General features: G+C 39.1%; 1 protein-coding gene across 2 annotated transcripts in view; it reads right to left on the bottom strand.

Annotated features, from left to right (window-relative positions):
* Positions 1 to 16,081, bottom strand: part of scfd2 (sec1 family domain containing 2) — an 89,421-nt gene that overhangs the window by 23,304 nt on the left and 50,036 nt on the right. The gene's annotated exons all lie outside the window — the stretch shown is intronic.

Raw genomic sequence — 16,081 nt, 5'->3', positions numbered from 1 at the left:
ATAAATATATACTTTACATAAGAGGGCCATTTTTTTTTTCACATGTGCATTTGAGAAGAACAAACTAACCCTACTGTACAAAAGGCCAACTCACATTGGCTGGAGCTTTAATCTCCTACTTCCTGCCAACAGGGGACTGAGTCAACAAAAAAAAAGAGTCAACATGGATAAGAAGATTGGGCTGAAGGAGCAACTCACTGTATATAACTCTACAGTACAACTGTAGTATACTATTTTACAAAATAGTACCAGATTATGTAAATCTGTATCAAACAGTATTACTGCATGGGAGTACGTGACCAGCCGGGCCCACATATATTTCCCTACTTCATTTCATCTAACCTATCTCATTCGTTTTCGGAAAATCTAAACGTCAGCAAACAAGGTTATCATACACGGAGCGATGTTGTCGGGGCCTGTTATCTGTTATTTAGTCGCCTTTGGTTTCTTTTCACAACTGATATCTGTAGTACTGTACTGCAAACACTGTTTGGATTTCCTGTCTGGAGAACGTGTCTGACTCAGTGGCTTTCTCTCCTGCGCTGCACTGAGAAGACACAAACACACACACACACACAAAGAGGAGGTGAGGATGGCGATGCAGTCCGATGTGGGTCTTATCTCACCACACACCTGCAGGGAAAGGTTTCCTCAAAGATGGCTGTCAGGAGTTATCTAAGAGCTCCGTGTTTCAAACAAAACTGTGACCACTGAGTAAGTCTGTTTAGTTATGTACGTGACAAAAACTACAGTTCCAGTCCCACAGCTGCTAACTGCCTCCTAGTAGCACACTGAAACAGAAGGACCCCTGGGTTACCAGCAGACATTTTCCTCTGGTTTTGTGCTGCCGTGTGAGAGCTGCTTGACTCGCTGCCAAAGCTGTGGCAGGCTGTTAGGTGCCCTCGCTCCAGGCAATCGATGTTTATGATGATGGTAGCAGAGCAGATCTCAGGCGGTAACACCAGGTGGGTGCAGATTAGCAGAATCTACCTTGGCTGCGAGGACGAACACCTGTGTCTGAAAACATCTCACGAGACAAAACCATGTGACACAGATCTGGGGTTGTCCCAGTAATGGTCTGTTAAAACCATTACTTTTGTATGATGGGTTTCCATTAAAATGCAGTGAACTGAAGGGCGTTGTTCAAAAGGTGGAAAAGCATCAACTTCAGAGTTTCATTTTCGTTTGTTTGTTGTGTTCTGGCAAACATAGCTTCCTCTATTTGTTTATGAAGTACAGCTCTATCATCACAACACCGCAAATAAATCAAAACTGGCCCACTCTGGGGTTAAAAAGACCCACTTGATGAATATTGAAAGTGAAAAAATGTTACACTGCATGTTAGTGATGTTTTGTCAAATACTTCATTAGATATAAATGTCTTCTTATATATTTGTACTTATTTGCATCAAAAACAAAGGGGGAAACATGACTTGTTTATCTGTAAGTAATTATGTTCTGATTGTAGTGGTCCGACCCACTTGACATCTAATCAGGCTGTACGTGGACACCCCTGACATAGTCGACGTGACACGTACATGTTTACTGTGTCTACGCCTTCTCTGTGCATTTGTACGTTTTTATAAAAACCAATCCTTCGTATTACCACCAACCTGCGCAGTAAAATTACAAAATAATATTTGTGACTGAGTCAGTGCTGTGATGCTGACGAAGGGAGAGGGGACAGGGAGGGGGGAGGCAGACGGAAGTTACTGAGTTGTTGGTTGGTTTTCTCAATTAGATCTAACACAGCCGGAGGTGAGCAACACTTGCGACGCATATAAGTGTAACCTGTGACGCTTGAAAAGCTGACCAAGTGGAGAGAAAAGAAAAGAAATGAACTTATGACAAACGAAGCTGGACTGATATAAAAATATCAAGAAAGAAAAGGCAGGAAAAAAAGCCAACATCTGAGAGGTTTTTCTTTAAAACAAAGCAGTGTAAAATTATGCAAGCAAAACTAAACAGGAACTGTTAAATCTTCTCTTAGGTTATGTCATGTGGCGATGGCTAATCCCATTAGCTGACCAAAACAAATGAGAGAAAAGCTATTAGCACCTCTCACAGGAGACTCTTCATATCAATTCACATGGAGAGTATTACAAAATTAATATCTGTTACATTATCATTGGAGATGAGTCATCTGGAAGACAGAAAGCACTAGATCAGTCTGAGAAAACTCACTCTCCAGTCCATTTATACACGATAGACAATGAAAGTAAATGAAGAATGAATAATATCAGTCCATAATGTTAATTACGTACAATGACTGCATTACTCAGACAGAGGATACGTATGATAATCACTTGGAGAATTATATAACAGGTACATTTTGGAAGAACAATAATAATAATATTAAATACTGACTATAAATTATGAGGTGTATCTTGGACTATTTGTCCTACATGATGATGGAAACAACATTAAGGCTAAAATCTAACTTCTGCCAGCCAAGAATCAACAGATATCTGTGTAAAACCTCATACTGCAGCACTGAATTGACCACTGTTTTTAAACCTCAGGATTGCGACCCATGTGTGGCCCCCCGGGAATTCAAATAGGGTCACCTGAAATCTCTAGTATTTTTATAACTAACCTTTTTTTTAATCATGATTGGAAACACCACACACAATATTAAACAACTGTGTTCTTTCACTATCATCAATATACATCAAGTTCAAATACAATGTTGTGTAATATTTGCAACACAGTATAACAAACATGATCAAAAACTAATTCTAGAAAAAAGGAAACGTCTCTGGTGTCACCAGAAAATTGTCAAATGTGATAACAAGCCAAAACAGGTTGAGAACCACTGGAATATGCTGTACAATTTCTGAAAATAATAAAGTAAAAGTAAACACAGAACTGCATGAGTTAGTTCAAACCAACACTGTTCTTTATAAAAGAGGAAAAATACCCCATTCCTACTGCAGTACAGACACAGTGAAACAGTGTCTGTTTCTCAACAGTCATCAAACACTTGTAACTCTCAGTATCCAGGCCTGACCCTGCAATCAAACTAATCACTCCAGTACTTATTATCTGTGGAATGTAGACAACAAGACTACTAAAAATGCTATTCTGGTCTGACAGAAGAATGAGAGTACGTGATTTTTAGAGAAAGAAGGCGGGACAGTCAGACAGAGACAGAAAGAGAAAGGAGGGGAGCTGGGAAGGTGGGGAGAGAGGGAGGGAGGGAGGGCGGGAGGGTGGCTTACATGCAGCAAAGTCTTTTCAATCAGATGCTTTAATCCTGTGAGGAATGCTGGGAAGATAGTCTCTTTGCTAATATTCCATAGTAGGAGTAAAAACAAGTGAAGAAGTAACTGTAAAAATAACAGTTACAGCTGCGACTCCACCACCTCCTGATATAAAAACATCTTTTATGGACAGGACTATGGATGAGCCCCCGCCCCGACGTCAACACATGCAGAGCTACTGCCTCAAACTCAAATGAACTCTATTTAGAGAACTGTAATTCTAACAAAACTGCTATTCTCACAAAAGGAAGAACATACAACTACAAATGACACTGTGGCAGAAACAAAGGAAATATTGGAATTAAAATCTATTTGCCTTGTTCTGCCGAACCCATGCCCATCAAAGACCTGGAAGAACACTTCATAAAACTCTTTGTACTCTACGTTGAAATGACCTGGCTGCTGCAGTGTAACTACCGCGTGTCTTATTCCTGTGCTGAGTCTTACCACGGTGTACAACCCATGACCCCACAGTCACCCCACAACCTCACCCCACAGTTTGGCTGGCTCTATGTTTGAAGTGGCCATCAGAGCTCACAGTGTTTCACAGAATGAACATTATTTAAAACTAATTAACATCAAAACCTATAAGGTACAGTAGATTTGGTTGGTCACACACCTGACTGTAATCCTGACCAGAATCCAAATAATGATTTTTGTTAACTTTGCACTTTAAAATTAAATAAACAATAATAATGTGCACAGGAATATGAAGGTAGCATTCACACAGAGGCTTATTTAAGAACTTTGCTGTGTGCTCCTGTTAAGTTGATGTCTTTTTTCCCCGCATAAAATATTCAACAAAGCCGGGCATCTATCATGCCTGGACTACTAAAGTACGTCTTTAACTTGATGTTCCTTATGAAAAAATGTCATAAAGAAGCGAATACAAAAATGGACAAACAGAGTTCCATTAAGTAAAAATGTTTAACTTTTTTAAGTATAAGAAAACAAGGTTTTGACCCGGTGAAAGTGTGAGAGTGTACCAGCTTCACTGGCTGCACCACAGCAGCTCCTGTTCCACTCACAGATTCAACTATTGTGACTTGAGGCAGGTCACATTAAAAGACCCGGGGTCAAACCTCAGATGACGGACACTCATGTGGAAGACGATGTTTTAGCAGCACTTCTGCTCGTTACTTAAGTCAAGCAACAGTCTGAGGTTGTGTAGCTTTGGCAGCACAGTCGAACTAGTCTGGATTTTGGTGTTGAACTTAATCCTTTTCACTGAGGCCCAGTTGAGAGAAAACACAAGACCCGGTAATCTGGAAGTACTTCATAGTCTGTCAAGGAAGTATGGAATAATCCCCGCTAAACCACACACTTACACACACACACAAAAACTTTCCTTACACTAAACCCTCTCCCCCATTCCCCTGAATAAAGTGCTTATAATGCGGGGCCAAGTGTACTTAACTGAGAAGGCATTTACATGCACTTACACACAAGTCACAGCACGCCAGCATCATTAGCATCAGTCCTCACTGTCTGTGATTAATGACATGCTGAGCAGAGTGTGGTCTCCACGCTGTCACTAATACATGTCGAGCAAACTCGTCATGGTCAGATGACGGAGGAGACCGCAGGACGCGTAACTGCGAAGAACAGAAGGGTCTGTAACTAAAACAGTCTCCTGAGAGCTTTGATTTCACATGGCTGATTCTGTTAGTGGACGGGCATGAGGGCTGCTCAGATGTTCTGCTGTCTGCAAACAGGCGTGAGAAGATCAAAAATAGAGGCAGTAATCTGGTTGGGGGTTCTGTCTGTGTGCCTGTGTGTGTAAAAGACAGGAGTGAAAATCAAATACATCAGAGAATCTTCTGGAGCTAAAGGTGTGCATGTGTCTGTGGGGACAGTGGCTTCAATAACAGGCGACGATCAGCTCAGATAAAAAGCAGCAGCCGCTAATTTAACATTTGACATAGGGTATTAAGTGAGTATTACCTCACAGAATAATACTGTCAGTTGTATAAGTACTACAGGTCAATTAATGTCATTAAAAGTATTGTATACCCATATATCTAACTGTTGACTTAATGAAATGTTTATTTTATTTAATTTCGCGTTCCAAGACCCACCGCGAAAAGGGAAAGTCCGCAAAGTAGAGGCGAGATAGTTTTTATTATTATTATTTACGTATGTATTTATATATATTATTTTGAGAACTGCGACATAGAGGGAACACTATATTTATATACTTGTTCACATAACAACCTTATAATTATACTAACTTTTCCTACACATAAATATGTATATGCATATACATACCAGACAGATAATGCCGTATACGTGGTATAGATCATTTTAATTTCATAATAATGTGTATGTTTCTTTTTTCCATATCCAACATATTTCATCTTGGTACAAAGCTGCACCAGACGTGACCCACTGATGCTCAGTCCAACTGGTCGTTGATGTGTTGGATTTTAAATGAGGTGTGATTACTCGCACTGTTGGTGCCCTGTTATATTGAGGAAGTGGGAAAGTATGCACGATTGACCGGCAAAACCCCGGTGTGATGTCAGTTCATGGATATCGTGGAGATATCTTGATAGCTAATGTACACAGGCTCTGCTGGACAAAGTGTTTTCTTGCAGGCTTTTGATATGTCCTGGAACAGTATGTAACTGTAGTGAGCAAAACTGCACGGCTCCACAGTTTTTGGTTTATTGTTGGTCAAATTAATTAAGAGTTAATTGTAGTTTTCTGGTCCGAAACTAGGGTTGTTTCCTGAAGTCTCATTAAAATCAAACAAGCGCTGCTGGTTTCAGAGGTTGAACAGTGTGACTGAAGGTTTCAGGGAAAATAAAGCTCCCTTGTCGAAAAAGAAAAGAAAAACAACAACTTCTAAAAATATTTTCCATATGAGTAAAAGGATTCTTCAATAGAACATGAAGCCAATAGAAGTCAAGATACAGGTAAGAAGAATAGTAAACTTCCCCAGCAACTGCTATTAGTGTCTAACAGAAGCCTGGACCAATCCAGTATTTATATTTTGGGTAAAATAAATGGTTTAACTATCTAACTATTTGACACAGGGTGTTATTCTGTTACTCTAAGGACAATGTAAAAAGTTTAATTGAAAACATTTACTGTATTACATTCGTTATAAAGTAAGGTATAAAGTAATACTACTAATGGTTATATATATACATATGTATATATATATATATAGATATATATATATATATACATATATATATATACACACATAATTGATATGGCTATTATCAATGGTTAAAACAGCTTTCGTAACTGGAGTACATTTTTAGCACAGTGTCAACAGTTCACTCCTTTTCAGTCCCAGACGATGACTGATTTATTAACTGTGGAAAAAGGAAACGTTTTATGACGAAATAGAAAATTACACCGAATGTGCTGATTCCCACCGACACCTGGCTGACACTGTTGCTTCATGTTTGTCGTTGCCTTTGCGTGCCATTAAGTGGTTGATCCGACCGACATCATTTTACTTTGATCCTTCGTGATCACAGCACTGCGTGCGTGTGTGTGTGTAAGTGTGTGTCATTGGCAATGTGTGTCACAGTAATTGTGGCGGCTGTGTTGTAAACAGGGTATCGAGGCAGACTGGTGAAATCTGGCACAGCACAGAGAACGCCGCAGACTATAGAGAAAAAGAAAATTACATCTCTGCACGCACACCAACAACAGACTCCACCTCCTCACCAGTGTGTACACACTGGTTGTATAGTAAACAAACCAAAGTTTCTGTATTATTTCTCATGTAGTCTGTCTACCTAGCTAACTGAATATACAATGAGTGAGGTTGACATCAGTGCAATGTAAGGTTAGTTATGTAACCCTGTATCAGTGGAAGACACAGCCAGAGATGTCAAATTGATTGAAGAACAGACACAAATCCTTTAAAAAAACATTGCAGGCAGACCACAAGTGTGGCTGCAGAGGAGGAACGGGGGGTTGAAATTTCAAAGGAGATAAAACTATGAATAATTACTCTGTCAGTGGCCAACATGTTGTGTATTAACTTATATTTCACTGCAGTATGTATGATGATTCAGTGATTGAAGCATCAAGAGAGGATTTTTTGACAAAAGCTGTGTTTATCCAAATATTTAGTCTCAGAAACCAGAGTAAAAATCTTAAAAAGAAAAACCAAACCAGTGACACTGGAATTCAAATCTTATAATTTACCAATAGTCTGTGTTTTTATTTATTTATTTATTTTAGCAAAAACAAGTTTAATTTGATGCAAGACAAATTAATAATGAATTGCTTAACACATTAATGACCTCCATTATTGTAGTCGTTTGACTAGTTTTTAGTTATTTTGAATAATGGCTATTCCACCAAAAACAAGTTCTGACTAACATACTTGTTAAGAAGAGCATTTTACAACTTTTCTTGAGTCACAGCAGACATTTTACATTTTAAAAATCCCACGGTACACCCCCTAAAAAAGTAAGAAAAAATATATAAATAATGAAATATTGGGATCTTCTAGCTTCAATTCACTCTCATTTACTTACTCAGTTTAAAACCCAGGCCTGTTTAGTTGAACACAACTCTTATATACATGCAGGAATTGAAGAAACACGCACAAAGAATCTTCTTCAACAGAACAACTGAGTTGCTCTTTTAAAAAAGCGTTTTTATAGCAATCTGCTGCCACCTAGTGGGGAATAATTTAATTGTTCTGCCTGTCACCATCACATATACGAAAAAAGACCAATGATTTGTAGTAAATAAACAATAGTTTTCAGACCAGTTTAGTGAAATTTGATACATTTCCACACCAGTACACATGATAATCTCAAGGACACCAGGCACTCGCTGCTGGTCATACATCAGAGCAGAAGTCAGAGCTATAGAGTTACAGCAGACATTCACATCTTCTGTCAGGCAGTATATGTAAAATAAAAAACAACTCCAGTACTAATTATTGACATAGTTTTGTTTTTTTTACTTTTTAACCTATTTACTATAAGCCTGGAATGTCATTCTGCAACACTACACCACCACAGTCAGAACTGTATAAGTAACTTGGAGCAAAATACATTGTTGACCTAATGGCAGAAACTAATGATTGTAATCAATGTTAAGAAGCTTAACCCTCTCGTAAGGTACATTCTCTCATGTACTTACGGTGTCTGAGTTTGTGTAGAGTGTCACATGGTGCTTATCTGATTGATCTGCAGGGTTTTTGTTTCTGAGAGAGAAAATATATTTGACGTGGCAACCCGATACTGATGTGTGTGAGGTGCACATGAGCATCTGGTATGCACTCCTGGTATGTGAAACATGGGAACTTTAATTAACAGTTGACTCGGGGAGAACTATTTGATTAAAGAAACCATGGCCACAGTTTTGTTATGTAACAAAAAAAGATAGATTCCAAAGAACCCGCAGTCCAAATGTAAAAATGGAGCAGTGACATTTGGGCTGAGTGTTACAGGAAAAGAACATTCCATCGTGTGTTGATGCTGGGACACGCAACACTGAGTGTAAAAAAGTGGATGGGAGACATTTAAGATGTAAATATAAAAAATATGCAAATGGTTCCTGATTGATATTGATTTAAAACTCAATTTTTTTTTTCAAACTAGAAAAAACTGAAGGATTTGCATAATTTCCACAAACTATATGTTGGAAATACAGTGAATTCTTTAAAAAAAGATGATCCAAAATTTAAAACAATCTCAAAAGTCATTTTCACTGGACCAAATACAAACCTAAAATACTAAAACACCTCCCCCTCCATCCCCTCCTTCCCCCCAGAGGGAGCAGCACTCCGACCACAGTGTGAGTGTAGTTTGTAAGGCATGCCAGCAAGAATGATTTTTAATTTGTTAAAAAATGCCAGGATTGGGAGCACGGCAATCCGTGTGTTTATCTACAACACAACAGTGAAGGCAGCGTCTGTGTGCAACCGAGCAGGTAGGGAGAGGCTGTCATCACTCCTCAATTCTAGGCCATTCCTGAGAGCAGGCGTCAACAGCTACAGCCAGCAGGTCTTTCCATGCAAGAACCGCTCACACTGTTTCCTTCTTAAACACACAGCACAGGCTGGCACACTCACAGCTCCTCCGACTGCTGACAAGGAGCCGGACTGTAGACTGTGAGGTGAACATCGGACATCTGACTCAAACAAGCTACTGTGTGCGAGCATTCCTGGAGATAATGAGACTGAGATGGTGCTTCATAAAACTGCTGCTCTCTCTGTGCTCCAAACTAACTCCAGCTGAGGCAGTGTCCCCGTGAGTAAAAGTAGGTCTGTTCTGGCCTCTACAGGACGAAAAAAGCAGTGCATATAGGTGCATAAGGAATTAAAAATCCACCGATAGACATAAAGGTAATAATAATAATAATAATAAGCAGTGGTTTTGGGCTGATTTATGATGATGATGATTTATTGAGATAAACCATTACACATTTCAACACTGTTCAAGATAAGGGACTTTAATAGCCATTAAATAGTGTATTTAACACAGGGAGATTTAAATGTAGGACAAAACTATCTAGACTGGTAGAATAGGCAATAATTAATTAGACAAAGAAAAGAAAAGGTAGGATTGACAGGCAAAAAAATATGTATCTGGCAAACAATAATTCAAATAAGTTACTTAAAAAACTGGAAAGAAAAGAAAAGAATTGAACACATAAATCGTGTATCTCAAAAGTCAAAGAAAGGTTCTTCAATAATATGTTAATCTTGTTATGTTGAAGATTTCTTTAAGAAAAAAATGAATTATTTTTAAATCCTTTCTAAAAATATCTTAAGTGTATGTAAATATATTAGCTCTATTTAAAAAACTTGCATTCTGTCACATTTTCTGTTAAGAAAGAAGGTTAACCTAGTTATTAAGTTATAAATAAATCATTGAGCCGATGGGAAATGTGTGTGGTAAGGCAGCACAGTTTATTGTAACCTCAGAATAAAAGCACTACAGTGTATGAGGTAAACTAATAATCAGTGATGGGTATTTGAAGTATTTATGGTCTGAAGAGTCAAATGCGTAATAAGGCAGTTGTGCTATATGAATTATACTTTTTATTGGTTCAATAAAAGTACAGTATGTCACTGAATAAAAACCTCCAGTTTTTCTGTAGAAAGGAGCTGTTTTAGCTGACTAAACAGTTTTTTTTTACTGCAGAGTACATGTAATAGAAAAACCTTTATTAGTACGGAGTGTATTCCTGTGAGACATGTTAACACGTTTTCCACTGACAAAGAGCCATCTGTTGGCCAGAGCCAGAACAACACTGACTTCAGACCCTACCTGAACAATATGTCAAATATAAATATGTGTTGGACGTGTTGCCGAGAAGAACAGGCAATGACCGTGGAAAAGTAGCTTTTGGACAAAAGCAGTGGAAGTATAAATCAACGTGTATTGATGTAACCACCGCGCTTGACAACAGTGGAACAAGAACAGATTGTTTTTAAGTGTTTGGCGAGGAAACCCGGTGTTCAGACGCAGCTACGACAGGTTAGAGTTGACTGTTAAAATTATTGACTGTGCACAGCTTTTAAATAATAAAAACGTCTTCTCTGCACTAACAGTGAGCTTGTCATCTGCTCTGTAGACTTAATGTGGAACAAAAAGAGTTGTAAGTTTTAGTCAAAGTCACCCTTGGAGAGTCCTGTCTCTTTCCATTATAAGAAAGAAGAATGTTATGAAAAATAATAAAAAATAAAGGAAGTGGAACAAAATCCTACATGTCATTTCAATGGACCACAGGTAGTGTACAGTGGTGTGTTCATGTGTAGCCATGCTAATTCCAGCTAATATTTTTTCTATTTCATCTCTGTCTGTCTCTCTATGTATATATATATACATAAATACACATATACCTATACATTCACATATATAAATATACATACACAGTAGTGCTGTAAAAGTATGTGTATTCATGCTGAACTGTTCAATACGTGACATTTGGTAAAAAAAACACGTGTACCTTACAAAGTTTTGGTACACATGTGTAACAACACGTTTGTCTGTGTTGATCGGAAACCATAGCAATGCAGAATTGAACACAGTAGCGATGGGACCCAAACCCCTGCTCTGCTGAACAAGGTACTAGAACTACTCTAAGTAAACAGCTGTTTAGTGTATCTTCTTAAAACATGAAAAATAGTCAATGGAAGTCAGACTATATATGCTTTTTCAGGTTTTCTTTTTTTTTTTTTTTAGGGTCTAAATAACAAGTCGCTTGAATTCTATTTTCTTTTATTATTATTTATTTGTATGCTGGTTTCATTTAACTTAACATTTAACTTAACAAAATGTTTTTTTCATTTCATTTATTTTGTTCTGGAAAAAAAAGAATTGTGATGCAAATCTATCCATGCTGTGAGCTTGTCATTATTAGTAGTATTTTATACAGTAAAACCAAAGAGTTTAGCAAACACTGAGACGTCTGACACAGTGTGAGCAGCAGGACAACTTCATGTTTACCACACGTGAGGGGTTTCACATAATAACTCCATCATGAGATTTTGTTCTGAGTCCACATTGATTCAAAGTAATGTAATGTCTAAGATTTTCTTGTAGATACAGGGCTCTCCAGGCAACAGACGTCACGTTATGTCATCAGGATGCTGCACCTGCACTTGTGTCATCCTAATGAGTCTGTTTCACTGGTCGGACATGGGGTCAGAATATATAAAGACTTACAGCAGAGTGAAGATTATTAGTTTAAAACACTGATCGGGTTGTATTAAAGAGGTTGAGGACTTCAGAGGTACGAGGCCAAAGTCCAAACAAGGTCATAAAGCCCAGAGAAAAGGAAGGTCAGAAACAAGGTTAAATATGAGTAAACAAAGACTTCCTCCCCGAGGGTACAATCTGCACCTGGACTTCTCATTATTGCTCCGCTCTGAGTCTGTTCAGCACCAAGCAGCACATGTGGCCCAGAGGAAACAAACTCATAGCACTGCTATTCTCCAACGCTGAAGCAAACACACACACAGTCGCTCGAGTTGGGGAGTAAAAAAAAGGCAAAATAAGGATATAAAGGAACGACTTTCCAGATTTTCGTGACTATCTTCTTCTGTTTTAACTAAAAACAAAAAACAAACACACCACACCACAAACAGCTGTTCACAAAAACCAGCACGTGAATCGCTTGTTGTTCAGGTGTGATTTAAAAGCAGTAAATTATTGTTTTACAAAGGGCTCCATCTATCTGTAGGGAGGGTCCAGGATTAATGTACGGCTCACTGACACTTTGAACCTCTTCAGTTTAACTGTGCAATCTTTTCCCCTGATATCAGCGCTGATGTAAATGAGCCGCTTCTGTCCTGTTAATGTTTTCCTTTTGCTCCCTTTTGACCCGCCATGACCGATGGATGCGTCAGGTAAAGTATCCCATATTATCATCATTAAAAGATAAATGTCCGTACTATATAAGACGCAGAATTCTAATGGGACAGGGATGTGTCTGCATGTGTTTACCTTCTACTCCACCCTCCCAGTCCCCCAAAGGTCTTCACCTGGGGGCCTGCATGACTGATGTGGCTCTGCCCAACGCTGTGGGGCACCAGACATTAATCAAAGCCTGAACAGAATAACCAGGGTTGGAGAGGAAAGTAGTTCATTTATACAAAGATAGTCCATTTTCCATTCATGCATCAACTAATTTCTCTCCTGCTACTCTATCATGGTTCCCTCTTTCCCAAGAGACACAAACAACCATTTGAAGACACACTCAGAGATGATATCCAAATAACTAGAGCACCCAGGAAAATCAGGCAAACTCCAGGGAGACTGGACCACCCCACTGTTGATCCTGTTGTTTTCAGTCTTGCCCCCTCTTGAGGACAGCAATGTTTTCACACACCCCCGTCATTTGAAATACTATTGAGAACCTGATATATGTATATTTTTACCTGTACAAACCACTGCAGAGTTGCTGCCACCTAGTGACTGGAGGCTTGTTATCATTTAAGCATTACAGCAGTGGTACACTTATGTCCAGCGTGCCATATTCCATTGGAAGCCCCTCATGCCCTGGCACCTCACCCCACTATTTGAGAAGTACTGCTATTAGGCAAGACTGCTGGCCACATCTGCCACCATGTGGCCTCCATTCATTCAATCATCTTAATACTCTGTCCTGGTTAGGTTGGCAATGAGAGACGGAGCCAGGATGACCTGTCGATCACATGGTCCCAAATAAACACAAAACCTACATAGTGTAAGGTTTGGACAGAAAAAGAATAATTAAAGGACCTTGAAAGACCCAAGCACGAACTGGAGACATTCATCATTTTACCATGGCAACTCCTAAGGCCTACGTTTTTTTAGGATAAATCCTTTTAGTACATATTTTAAGCCTTTTTATCAATATGACACAGATTTTTTTTTTAGGATAGATCCTTTTAGTACATATTTTAAGGTTTTTTCCAAGCCTTTTTATCAATATGACACAGATTACAAAATAAACCAAACATACAGTATATTTATTAATTTAAACAGGGAGCATGTATCAACATCAGATATCACGGTCCATGTTTGTCAGTTTCTCTCACTGATTTGTTCGTAGTCATCGCCTGTCTTTGGATCCCTGAAGGTTAAACATGAGGTAGAACAAGAACTGAGCAGTGTATGAATAAGAGAGTCACTGTTGGTGTCTCAAAGGGAGCAAAGTGTGTTTGTGGGGGATACTCTTATTTTGATAGGTCCCAGTGTCCTGCAGGAAAATGGTCTCTGTTCTGTTTGTTTTCCAAGCAGAAACATCTGCACATCTGTGGTGTTCTTAAACCAGCAACATGCTGGGTTAGAGTTACAAGCTGTACAAGAACGCATAAACACATGTTCACTCTCACACACACACACACACACACACACACACACACGAATCCAAGTAAAAAAACAGGGATGTATGGATAATATTAATGTGAGGATGATGTGTCTCTCCACTGTCTGATGTAACACCCACACATCTTATTATCAGATGGAAATGAAATTCCACAGAACTTCAAAAGCCGTGTGAGGAATGTCGCCTGATGTCAGGCTGCAGGGCCACCACGTGTCAGCGGCAGACTGACGTTTCTGCCCACACCTCTGCTGTCTGTGAAGATGTTTGCTCTTGTAAAACTGAAGCAAGTTTTTCAGGGCTCAAAAACAAGTTTCTTATGTGTAAATACTTCAACATGTCACTTGGCAAACAGCTCCGGCCAGAACTCGAGCGCAATCATTGCTCGAGGGAACGCGGGAGAAATTAACGGCATTTATTTGTCATATGTTTTCTAAAGATTTGTTTTCATAAACATGGACCAGCCTATGTACAGACTGTTCAAGTTTGACTCTGTCTATGCTAAAGTCTTTTCAATAACGGCCACTAGGGGGCACTGCTAGGCTGCAAGCTGACTTTGAAGCCCTGTAGCTCACACAAACAGACAAACACACATATCAGCCCCCACTCTTAAAAACATTGCTGCCACGACTGGGCTGTTTTCTCTTGCTCTCCTGAGGGAGATCAGCGTCTTTTTTTCTTTCTTTTTTTTAACAACATGCAGCTTTTCCTTCTCAGATAGGACAGGGCGGTTGTGGTCCAGATGTGAGGCACCAACTCCAAACCTGCTAAAAACACAGACACTTTTACTCCTCCTCTGATGTCAATTTGTGTTTTCCTGTCTATTCTGTAACCTCCACTACTACTGCTATTTGGTGGTACTCATTTGCCTTTTCAAACCAATTACATATTGCGAGAACCACAAAGACAAAGATAAATTAAACTTTCGGGGAAGCAAAGTCGCTGTAACAGCTTTCCATGGGTGAAATTTGCCTGACAACTTGAAATGGAGGAAACTTGAAGAAGAACAGAGGACATCTCTGGTGAGGAGCAGTCACATCAATTCATCACAGCCAGTGTTTGACTTTGTTCTGTTCTTGAGCTGCCTGCCTAAAAACCTTTCAGTTTAAGTGCAGTCACACAGCCCTTCAATGTATACACAACAGCAGTGGCCTCCAGGGCCTTCTCTTTTATTATGGTATGTATAGACCTGTGCTTACTAATCTACTAGTCAAATACTTGGGTGTGATGTGGAACATGATGAAGACACACATTTTCAAAATAGAGGAGTTGGTCCTTGGCTCCGGACAGAAATTGAGAGACGTACAACTGGTAATAATGGTTAAATTAAAGAGGCTGGGTCGGTTTTTGAACAGCATGTGTAGCAACTATAAGACAGTTGAAGGTGACCATACATCCACCCATCCATCTATCCATCCATCCATCCATCCATCCACCCATCTTGTTTTTTACACACAATGCAGGAAAAGAGTTTTTGCTTCACCAGAGCACCTCATGATTTAATTACCGACACTCAGCATTGGTTTGTGGAGTCTTTGCTTCAGGTCAGACCCCCAGCCTGCATCCACTGTCCACTGACCAGATGAACGACACAATTGTATATTGGATTGCGAAAGACTGTAGACTGATTCATGTTGATTGTTTTTATTAATAAGCTAAAAAAAACAGTTTTTTTCCTTTCTCATCCCCACTCAGCGTCATCATTTACACCTGTACCGTCAGAAGACAAAAATAAATTATTGCTGCAAATTCCACACCAACATATGGCAGCGTTAATACCTGGTGCTGTTGACGTAAGGCTCTATAAATAAAACATGCAGTCCTCCACAGAGGAGGAGAACTGATCACAGCCTTAGGGGAAACGCTATCATAATGTCCTTTAGTTTATGTTGGGATATACATATATATGTGATGTATCTGGACCTCCTCATGTCAGTTTGGCTAATTGTTTAAGGAAAAGAAAGATTTATAAAACTCTTAAGATGTTCAGGGTCAGTTTAGGTTGAACGCTCAAT

Source organism: Cynoglossus semilaevis, chromosome 2, assembly GCF_000523025.1.
Source record: "Cynoglossus semilaevis isolate Cse_v1.0 chromosome 2, Cse_v1.0, whole genome shotgun sequence".
In the NCBI taxonomy this organism is placed as follows: domain Eukaryota; kingdom Metazoa; phylum Chordata; class Actinopteri; order Pleuronectiformes; family Cynoglossidae; genus Cynoglossus; species Cynoglossus semilaevis.
This window is presented reverse-complemented; position numbering and strand designations above follow the sequence as displayed.